The 11,880-nt window shown below is 40.4% G+C and overlaps 1 long non-coding RNA gene across 1 annotated transcript in view; it reads right to left on the reverse strand.

Moving 5' to 3' along the window:
• Positions 1-11,245, reverse strand: part of LOC135176285 (uncharacterized) — a 79,833-nt gene extending 68,588 nt beyond the window's left edge. The window contains exon 1 of the long non-coding RNA XR_010302600.1: positions 11,152-11,245. This is a non-coding gene — a long non-coding RNA (uncharacterized LOC135176285). The remainder of the gene's footprint in view (positions 1-11,151) is intronic.
• Positions 11,246-11,880: the final 635 nt, after the last annotated feature.

Genomic DNA, 11,880 nt, shown 5'->3' on the forward strand with positions numbered 1-11,880 from the left:
GAAGTCTATCCCCTCTCTTAGCTCTGGTACAAAAGGGGAAGTTCTGAGGTCAAGGCCAGTGTTACCTTACTGTAACCTTACAACAGTCCTAATCTTGCGCTTAGTGGAGGGTAGAATTGTTTTTCATTCTATGAAAACCAATCCAATTTGCACAAATGATACTTGCATGAATTATTTCTTGAAAGGTGTTGCAGTAGAGTTAGAAAGCTACTGACTGTGAATAAAGAAGTTTCCATACGATCGCTGGAGAGAAAAGACATAGTCTTGCATGAGAACAGAGAAGCTGATGTGTGGGGACTTAAGAGCAGGGCTTTGGGAATTTGGAACAGGCAAACTGTCAAAGAGCAGAGAAAGCCTGCCTCTTCACACCCCAGGAACTAGTTTCTGGTACAAAGAAATAGCTACAAAGAAGAGTGGCTATCAGCTTGCCTGATGGAGATGACTCAGAGAGAATCCATTTCCTATACTTTCAGAGCTATGCTATACCAACTTTACTGGTGAAGATTACTTGCAATAAATACAAACACCTTCCTCCCAGCTTTACTAGCTCAGCAGATCTGAATAAAAATCCATCCAGTCCCAAAGCTGATAAATGAGCAAGTATTTTAATGAGCCCTTCAATGAAATAGCTGCATATGCACACTCAGATAGAGAATCATCTTGAAGAAATGATCCAACACTGGTAAGAGCATAGAGTAATTCCCCATAAAAGGTTTTGTTGTTTTTGACTAAAGTGTAAAACACTAGCAAGTAGGCTGACAGATGGTCTTGTAAGAGAAAGCATTATTAGGATAACTACAAATGGTACAGATATTGTCACAGATTTCAAGAGATGTCCTTCACCTGTGATAATGTATTTGTATGGCAGATTCTGCCATGGCAGAGAAGGAAGATGAGAGAAACCCTATGCTATCAAAAGAACTGAAGAGATGTTCCTGAACCTCTGAAGTACTTTGCTAGAACCTTGAGAGACAGCAGCACAAAGGAGGCAGAAAGGGAGATAATGTCATGTCTGCACCAACAGTCCCAAACCAAGAGGACTTTTATCACCAGCTTCTGCAAAATATACAGATGAGATAAAGCTGAAATGTGATAAAGCTGGAATGCCCTTCTGCCTAGGAAACAAAACTTAGATTGTCTGGATTTTTCAAATAATCTGACTCACAAATTGCCTCTGTGTGTGTGTGTAAATCAGGATAGAGATTCAATTCCTAAATTAAATCCCACAAAATTGGTGTCTGGGATTGGGCTGTTTCTCTCATTTGCATTCAGTTCTACTGCCACAATGAAGCAGAGGAGATAAAATAAAGCCAAGAACAAAAATTGTTTTCTGCAGCAATTCTGCTGAGGATTTTCTTTCTTTCCTATTTCTCCCTAAAATAATATAACACATGTGACACACTGAGAATTGTTGTAGAGGCATTTTGATCTGAATAAATTTACCTGGTTTATGACAGGTAACATGAAAAATCAATAAAATTATAAGGCTGCATGACAAGACAAAGCATGATCCTGTGATTGCCATGGATAAATGTTGTACCTCAAAAAGACATGCTCACAATTAGAAAGTAAAGATGTTATCTTTTAGAAAGTTATATTTGTTTGTTTGTTTCTTTGTTGGAAAGGGCAGGCTAATAAAAGGGAAGCAAATAGCTTAACTGAATTAATTTTGCCCCAGATAGTATCAGTAGGCTCATTTCCTGACTATGGCTTGCATGTGAGCAGTTCACTGGAGGTATCACAGTATCATCAGGGTTGGAAGAGACCTCACAGATCATCAAGTCCAATCCTTTACCACAGAGCTCAAGGCTAGACCATGACACCAAGTGCCACGTCCAATCTTGCCTTGAACAGCTCCAGGGACGGCGACTCCACCACCTCCCCGGGCAGCCCATTCCAGTGTCCAATGACTCTCTCAGTGAAGAACTTTCTCCTCACCTCCAGCCTAAATCTCCCCTGGCGTAGCCTGAGGCTGTGTCCTCTCGTTCTGGTGCTGGCCACCTGAGAGAAGAGAGCAACCTCCTCCTGGCCACAGCCACCCCTCAGGTAGTTGTAGACAGCAATGAGGTCTCCCCTGAGCCTCCTCTTCTCCAGGCTAAACAATCCCAGCTCCCTCAGCCTCTCCTCGTAGGGCTGTGCTCAAAGCCTCTCACCAGCCTCGTCGCCCTTCTCTGGACACGCTCAAGCATCTCAGTGTCCCTCCTAAACTGGGGGGCCCAGAACTGAACACAGTGTTCACTATTTGGCACGTTAGACACTTTTTGGTTATCACCGAGCTTGTGAATTGCGCGACACACATCTGGGTTCAGATTTGTTAGGCAGGATCTCTGTAGCTGAATTTTTGTATGAACAGTCATAATTATAAATTAAAATCCTGTTTGAAAGGCTCTGTTCTAGCATTCACTCAACTACTTCTGTTTCCATGGACATCCCTGGTAACCAACATACCTGAAAAAGAACACTTACAAAGAGCTAATGCAGAAATTGGTTAGTGCTGTCTAAAGCTTAATAACGGTCTAATCCAAGGGAATATTAATTGAAAAAATGCTTAATAGGATTGTCCATGTCATATAAGGCCTTGATCCTTCATGATTAAAGGTAATGGGATCTTTGTCATTGACTTTCAATGAGGACTGGAATGAGCCTCAAGGTAGCAGCTATTGGAAAGGGCATCTGCTTTAAATTTTTATTGCTCTTTTACTTGAGAGCTATCTGAACAAAGCACACATTACAGACATATGCATGCAGGGATAAGCAAACGTGCCCCCACAAAAAGCTTTCGTTTTTCTTAGGCTTGTGTATCTGCAAACATCTACAGATTCAACAGCCTGCTTGGGGGAGCACTGCCAGAAGTTTACATTAGCAACTAGTCCGTCTCAAGGACAGTGGTTTTGTTGCTGGCAAAGTCCAAGGTTGGCAATTTCACAGACTCTTTTTATATCCTCTGCTGTGCAACCACTCAGGATCCCTGGAAGCTGTTTGAATATCCTTTTATATTTCAGCACACCTGCAGACTTTACTTGCCTTTTTTTTTTTTTTTAGCAGCAAAACCCTGGAATATAAGAGATCTGCACCAAGTCAGTCTTCCAGCTGATTGCTTTTGTCAGCAACTTCTTTAATCCATGCCACACATTTAGGTTTAGACCTGAGCTTTCAAGTGTGCAATTGCAAAAGGGAGCAATCAGAAAGCTGAAAGAATTTTGCTCCTCCGGGAAACTGCTCACAATGCACAGGTTAACAGATGGCTTCCTGGTTCAGCAGTATCAGGGCAGAGCCAAATGCTTTGAGCTCCTTCGCAAGGAAAGGTAGAAACGGTGTTCAGATTTACTAAGGGAAACTTTTGTTAGCAGCCAATACACACAGTGTTTGTGGAAGCATGTAGATAAGGAAAGAAGTGGAAGAACAAGCGATCAGGTTTGAGGAAAAGTCTCATTCACATTCCTAAGATGATTAGAACCATCTTGTTCAGAGCCTAGATGGAGGTATCTTTCTAAATGCTGGTCCACTAAATATTTTCTATAGTAAGCCTCAACTGCTACCCAGAAATCAGGGAGGATGAAATCAAAAGTTTGTGACTTAGCAGCAGATTTTTTTGTGATTTGAACAACATACAAAATACTGCACTGTATTAAATTGTCAGTCTTTTTTCCCTTTTCAATGTCCTCTTCAGTAATATATGGCTATATTTATAATGCAGTGTATTAATAACATAGTTTATTTATAGTCTCAATGTAAATCACAGAATGCCAGGAGATGGAAAAGACTTCAAAGCATCATCTAGTCCACCTTCCCTGTCAGAGCAGGATCACTTATTAACAGACCACACAGGAATGCGTCCAGGTGGGTTTTGAGTATCTCCAAAGAGGGAGACTTCACAACTCCCCTGGGCAGCCTATTCCAATACTCTGTCTGCCTACATTTCCTCTAACATTAGCTTTTCCTGCAATGTATTTGAAGAAGCCCTTTTTGTCATCCTTGACCTCCCTTGCAAGGTTGAGTTCTGACAAGGCCTTAGCTTTCCTGGTTGTCTCCTTACATTGTCTGACAACAGTCCTATACTCCTCCCAGGTTGCCAGCCCCTCCTTTCATGATCTGTAGACTCTCTTCCACTTAAGTTTGCTTAGCCATGCAGGTCTCCTAGGTCCCTTTCTCTGTTTCCCACGTGGTGGGATGCATTGATCTTGTGCTTGGAAGAAGAATTCCTTATATGTGAACCAACTTTCATGGGCCCCTCTGCCTTCTAGTACCCTGTCCCATGAGATTTCACCCAGTAATTGCTTGAAAAGGCCAAAGTTGGCCCTCCTGAAGTCCAGGGTTGTAGTCCTGTTCCTACCAGACAAGATGTTGAATTCCACCATCTCGTGATCGCTAAGGCCAAGGCTGCCCTCAACTTTCTCTGCTTCAACCAGACCCTCCTTATTGGTGAGGATAAGATCCAGCAGTGCTCTCCTGATAGTCAACTCCTCCAACATTTGCATCAAGAAACTATCATTAATGCACCGGAGGAACCTCCTGGACTATGGCTAGCTGAGTAGCCCTTCCAGCAAAAATCTGGGTAGTTAAAATCCCCTATGAGAACCACAGTCTGCGTTTGCTGTCTGCAGAAGGCCTCATCCACTTCCTCATCCTGATCAGGTGGCCTGTAGTAGACACCCACCAACAGTATCAGCCATGCTAGCCTGTCCCTCAATTCATATCCACAAGCTCTCAACTCGCCCCTCATCCACCCCTGGAGAGAACACAAGACATTATGTGAGGGAGTAACCAGAAAGACCAACTCCACCACCTCACCTTGCTGATCTGTCTTTCTTAGAAAGGACACAACCATCCATGAACCACATTCCAGTCATGGGAGCTGTCCCACTATGTCTCTGTAATTGCCACCCGTGACCTCCCCAGGACTTCTAACTCAGTGCTGCATGCACTGGTGTATAAACATTTCAGGGATGAAGTCGAGTACATAGTCTTCAGCCTTGAAGGGGGTAGACCCACTGGTTATCTAAAATCCCATCACCCTGCTCCTCAAGGCCTGGGCTATTACACTCAGGGTTCTCACTGGCAAGGCCAGCTACATCCCCAGCCCCTGTCATAGCTAAAGCCTTGTCAATGAGCCCAGCTAACTCATGTGCAAGGATTCTTTCCCCCTTATGAGACAAGTGAACTTCATCTCTTGCCACTAGACCCAGTGCCGAGAAAACTTCCTCGTAGTCAAAAAACCCCAAAGTTCAGTTGGCAGCACCAATCTCTAAGCCATGTGTTAATCACATGGATATTTTTCCTTCCTTCAATATCTCTGTTCAATACCTGTCACTGGAGGGATTGAGGAGAATGCCACTTGGAACAACATTTATTTTGATGTCTGTTGCATTCCAGTATATTAACAGAACATCACTCCAAAATTCCTTGCCAGGAATTCCTTGCCCTGTCCAATCTGGCCTTGAATGTTTCCAGTGAGGAGGCATGCAGAGCTTTCTGGGGCAACCTGTTCCACTGTCTTACCACCTGCTTTATCAAGAATTTCTTAAAGCCATTCCCCTATCACTGCAAGCTCTCATAAAGAAATTCATCTCCAGTTTTCTTAGAGGCTGCCTTCAGCTACTAGAACCCTCTGAATGTGTTTTTGATTTCCAAATGAGCAGGGTGTTGCTAAGATTAATTTTTTTTTTGGCTATATCTTTGTTTATTTATGAACAGCAGTACTGTACTATCCAAGAGGTTATTATTTCAGAACATAGAAGAGAGCTACCATAATCATCTTCAGAGTCATTCTCCTTCATGCACTGAAGTTCACATTAACTGTGCATTTTTATCTTGATTTTCAGATACATAGCTGTTTACCAATTGCATTACATTTTATTTCTAATATCCACTGATGAGTTTTTGATTATAGCATTGCCTGAAATTTTGATTTACAAGAAACTCTCCACTTATTTTGGCAGTCGTAATTACAACAGGAAGTTAAGATGTTTTCAATAGCTATGACTATGGAACTCTCCTCCAAATATCCTAGTTTGATCTGAAAACCAAAAGCTATGTAGGCAGGCTGACCACCTGTTACCAGCTTAAAACACACAACTGGTAACTGAGGGCTTAATAATCTGAAGCAGAAATGTTTAGTCTATGCAGGGTGCAGTAGACTGGCAGCCCATGTTTAGTTTTCCTGTAAGCCTGGAGAGCAGGCTGGGGCAGGCCAGTGGGGATGTAGGCTATGAATGGTATTTAGGCAAACCTACCACTCTGACTTTTTCAGTGGATTTCAGTTAGAGACTTTCAGAGATATGGTAATTGGTTTGGGGGAGTTTGGGGGGGTTTTGGGTTTGGTTTTTTGTTTGTTTGGTTTGGTTTTTTAAACTGCTCTCAGTGATTTTAATTCCATTCACTTCCTGATACATTGGTTTAAATCTGTGTAAAATCTGAGCACTCACAAGTTCGTAAATATGCTTAATGGCCTTGACCTTTCAAAAGATCACATATGAATGTTTGTATTATGGTAACAACAGTAAAATCTCAGTGTTCAGTGCTGCAATCTTAGTGATACATATGCTGCTTCTCAGAGACCTAGTTGTTGGGAGACTGCAGTCCAGTAAGAGACCATAATTTTTCAAAACACAAAAAAGAAAGAAAGAAGACACTTTGAAAACACTGTCCAAACATACTGCAAAACAGAGCTACTGTGAGGGCACAGTGCTATTTTGTCAAGATCTCTATTTACTAGGTATATTATATATCTAGCCAACATTTCCCTGGAAAATCCTGTACATTCCTTGCTCTTCTGCTGGTGACCTGGATGGCTTGGTTGGATTTTATGCAGACTTTCCATCCAAGGTGATCTCAGTATGACTACTTATTAAATGTTGTTAAGAAATGATGTGATGGTTTGGGTGTTACCCATCCCCTCACACTTTAGAAATCACCCAGACTAGACTCAGCCAGCTCTGGAAACATGAATGAAGCTTATATTTACAGCTAGCACAATATACAAGCAGATATTTACAGCATAAACAGTTATATATAGAAATAGACAAGGTAAAAGGTAATACAGAAACACAACAGCCCTCCCAGAAACCTGAGTCCCCAGGAGGGGCTCTCAACCACACCTGCACCTTCCCCCTACCCCTCTCAACCTTACCCCAGTCCCAAGGAAGAATGGAGGTTTGGCCAGGGGGGTTAGGAAGCAAAGTGGATTAGCCCAAAATGGAGAGTGAGGTTAGAGAGTAAGATGCAGCCCATCCAGCAGTCCAAGCAAGAGTGATGCTGAGTGTGTTATCTATGTTTTGAGTTATGTTTTTATACATCTCAGCAAGCCTATGAAGTAGACATCACCACTGTTTTCTTTTCACAGCCTATGATCTAGCCCTTCTCACCAAAACATTCTAGCTTGCTTCAAACTAGCACAAATGACTTTGTAATATTTTGTTACAGGATCAGAATAATATATATAGAAAGAAAGAAATCAACATTAATTATTTTAGCATTTTTAGAAAGGTCCTCAATTTATGGGGCTTCTTTTTATTTTTAAGGTTCATAACACCACCAATAGATCTCTGAAGGATTTGAACCTCATGTGGCACCAATGTCTGTTTATGCTGAAATCAGATATCAAAACAGAAGAGGTCTGGTTTTGCTGAAAGTATTTGCAAGAAATCTAAGAGCAAAGCTGTACTTATTAATGAGAGTAAACAAAAACCTACAAAACAAGCTCCCACAGTAGGAACTGAGGCTGCATAAGAGTAATCAGAATATTCTGGCAAATTTTAAAAGCCACAAGCACCACTTACCAGTCACTCCCTTCTGCAATAAAGCTACTGCCTCCCAACAGAAGTTGGCAGTTATCCCTGTACCAAAGCTGCACATATTTACTGCATGTACATGCCAAGTGGACTAGCAAGCAACACAGCTTTAGGAAGAGGCAGATATTGCTTAACCACAGCTCAGGATATTCATTTGAAGAAGGAAAAACTCATTCCTTTTCATTTTTTTGTAAGAAGACTGGAAATAGAGAAACTATCTCAGGTGTAGCATACACATAGTATAGAGCAGGACTGTACATGGTATCAATGAAAGGAACCTGACAAAGAAACAATGCTCATTAAAGACAGCATAATAGTAAGAGATAAACTACCTAAATTGCAACAACATAGATAAATTGCAGGAAAGTTAGAGATGGATGAAGGAATGAAAAGCAGCCAGCTTGAATACAAATAGATTACAGAAAGTGTTATGTGTTCTGTGTAGATGTTCATGAACTGATCAGTTCTGCATGTCTGCATGTTTGCATCAGACACTCTTTGCACTGACAGTGCCCAAGCTTCCCCACACTGTGTGTACCATCTAGCACAAACACAGGAAGATGTATTAAGGCCAGTGCAAAACTTAGTACCAGAAATACAATTATGCTGAATTCTGTTCTAAAACTGCTATCTTTGAACAACGATGTAAATAAATTTTTTTAAAGTAGGTAAACATTACATTTTGTGCTTTACTGGCAAGTGGCTTCAATAGGTTTTGAAACAGTGGTGGCTGCTTAGTGGAGTATATTATGTTCTCTAAGAAATTACATCAATAATTTTCTTAAAAAGGATCTAGAAATGCTGTGATAGTTGTCACCATCCACTGCTGTACTGATAGGGTGACTCTAGAACAGTAGAGGCAGATGTTGCACCACTAAATCTTGCAGAATTTTGTAACTCTTCAATAACTCATACAGGATATTTAATCAAATCATGTTATAACAGTTTCAGAGTGTGATGGCTTAGGAGTTACCTACCCCCTCCACTCTTATGAAATCACTCAGACTAGACTCAGCCAGCTGGAAGTTAAGGAATGAAGCTTTACATTCACAGCTTAGCACAGTATACAAGCAGGTACTTACAACAGTGTATTACAAATATATACAGCTATATAAAGAAATATGCAATTAAAAGTAATGCAGAAACACAACACCCCTCCAAGAAATCAGAGTCCCCAGGAGGGGCTCCCAACCACCTTTCCACATTCTTTCCACCCCTCTAACCTTATCCCAGAATCTGCCTTACATGCAAGGTGAGTTTGGAGGATCGGCAAGGGGGGGTTAAAAGCAAAATCGTTAGCTGAGTTACACAAGGGAAGCCCAAGGAGAAAGCACAGATGCTGACTCTGACAGATAGATTCTCACACTTATCTATGTTTGTGTTCTTGTTTTTCTACATCTCAGTGAATCTATGGGTGAAGTAGACATCATCACTGTTTCCTCTTCACAGCCTATAATCTAATTTTTCTCATTAAAATATTTCAATTAGCCTCAAACCAGCATACAGAGACTGATCTAGAACCTTGAAGTTAACAGATACATTTTCATTGACTTCAGTGAGCTGTACTTTGGGGCTTTAGTGGAAAAGTAAGACTACTAGCAGTAAATGTTAAGTAAGAAACCCTGATGTTCCAATTGAACTTCTACCAAAAAGCAACCAGGCAAGTTTGAATGCTTTCCACTTTATACCTGTGAAGAGCATTTAAAGATGTTCTACATTTTCAGTAAGAATTTATTATTGTCATCTCTATTTCTACCAATTTCTGGCCTTTTTACAAGCAGTCTACCAACCTTCCAGGTTCTGTTTCAATTAAATCAGAATACAGAACAGAACATTTTATCCTTCTTTTCTTCAATAGCAGTCTTTTACTGTTTGATTGTATCATGATGTCTTCCTGAATCTTAGTTATGAACCAAAACTCCTATTGTTTCATGATGTCCACAAAAAGAAAGGCTTACAGACAGCAGCTGAAGAAATAAGTGCATTCTACAAAACATCTGCTAACCACAAAATCTGCCAAGTTCCTCGATACTGGGGAATCTTGTCTGGTATGTGGAATAAACAATTCTACAGCTAATCTACATGAACTTCGGACAAAGTTGTGAGCAGATTTGAGTATGGCAACAACAAAACTATGCAGGTTTAACTACAGCAAGTAAACATACAAATATTTACATACACAAACTGAGGGAGAGAGTCCCAGCTTCCAAAACCAGTGACAAGCCCTCAGGAGAACACTAACTTGGACTGCTCAGAACAAGAACTGCTTTGGAAATGGCATCTTTTCTACACTAAATGCTGATCCACTGAAATATTAAGGTAAAAAGTGCCCACCAATTTTTTTTTAAACTGTGTCCTTAAATACAATTTCTTCCCATGTGCAATATTATTTCCAAGTGTGACAGGACATAAAGAAAAAGCGAAGAGGCCATGTTGTCAAGAAGATTTTTGTGGTAAATCTCCATCAGTTATTAAACCAAATCTAACAGACTTTGCAACATAAGCTGCTGAAAATGTACCCTAATTTTCAAAATCCATGTGGGAAACACCAGCACAATACTCAAGAGCTGAAACTCCACAGTTAAAATAAAAGCAGGATCAAAACTAAAACCCAAGACAAAGCAGAGAGATCAGAAATTATTACCAGAACTCATTAGCTGACTACCTTCTCCTAGAGAGACAAGTCTTTAGGATGAATGTGCAAGCAAACTGGCTTGGCTGTATTAACTTCTTTTTCAAAAAAATATATAGATGACTTTCATAATTGTTGTATTCACTGTATAGAACAACCTCTAGTTGACTTTAGTCAACAATGAGCACACAGATGTCATTACAGCAGTATCCTAATCGCAGCTTATCACTAATGGCCAGTCTGAATCGTCTGACAAGAAGAAGAAATTGGAAAAGTAACCTCTCTGCCAGAGCAGTCAAAGAACTGCATTCATTGCCAGTCCAGTAGAAAGTTCTGTGATAGGAGTTTTAGGATATTAAAAAACCCAAAAAAACCCCCAGCATACCTTAGAAGAACTTAGCAAAAAGCTAAAGAGGGAGATACTAAAAACAACTGACTCAAATAAAAAAAACACAACCAACCAACCATAATATAAGATCAATAATTAAAATCAGACACAATAACAGTAAGGGAAAAAGTGTTACATTTCAAACAGCTTTATAGTACTTCGAGATTTACTTTACCGGTTATATCATGATGTATTTTCAGGTCCTTTCTCATTAATTTTTAACTGAGAAACACTTTTTCTGTAATTTATCCCACAGACATTTCAATCACAGACTTCCACTAATACATTTGCATATAAACAGTTCTCTTAAAGTTCACCTGCTTCAATTACTTCTTTCTTACCTGAAGTCACAAAGCTCTATGTGCGATGTATGAGCCTTTCTGCTGCCTGGGGCCAGGTTATAGAGGGCACAGGAACATGTTCTTTCTCTATCCAAGAGATTCATCCAGTGAAGTGGTACAAAACATCGTGAAGAAAAGCTGTAAGGGAAAAACAAAAGTTAGCAATAATAACTGGGAAAAAAATGAAGAAAATCTGTCTGAAGAACAGAGCACATATGCTGCCAGGAAAACACAGAAACAGGTAACAAGAATGGGAAAACAATGAGTTTTGGAAATAGTAAACTGCAAGTAAAGTCCATTTTCTCCAATGTCACTGGAGTATACTTATAATAGTGTTTCCAACTGCAGACCAAACTACCAGACTCAAAAGAAATAAGGATCCCAAAGTTGAGTAGGCATCTGGTAAAGAAGTTGGGCATAATGGATACAGGTGCCAATCAGCACGTTACATGGGTTTATGTGGAGACCATCCCATTTCCCAGCACTAATGTTAGCTGACAAATACTGTGAAAGATGAAGATTCACTGCACAGTATCTGGCTGCAGATGTGCAAACAACTGCAAAGGTATAATGCTTCACAACTCTTTTTTCTCTGTGAGAACTGCAGAATAACCAGTTGACACTCACAAGTGATATTGTGAAATAGCACACTCTGTACAAAACACTAGGCAACTGTCTGAAGCACAATGAGACTCTCCCTCAGCTGTCAAGAGTTCAAAGCAAAAGCTA

The sequence above is a fragment of the Pogoniulus pusillus genome, chromosome 6, assembly GCF_015220805.1.
Source record: "Pogoniulus pusillus isolate bPogPus1 chromosome 6, bPogPus1.pri, whole genome shotgun sequence".
In the NCBI taxonomy this organism is placed as follows: Eukaryota; Metazoa; Chordata; class Aves; order Piciformes; family Lybiidae; genus Pogoniulus; species Pogoniulus pusillus.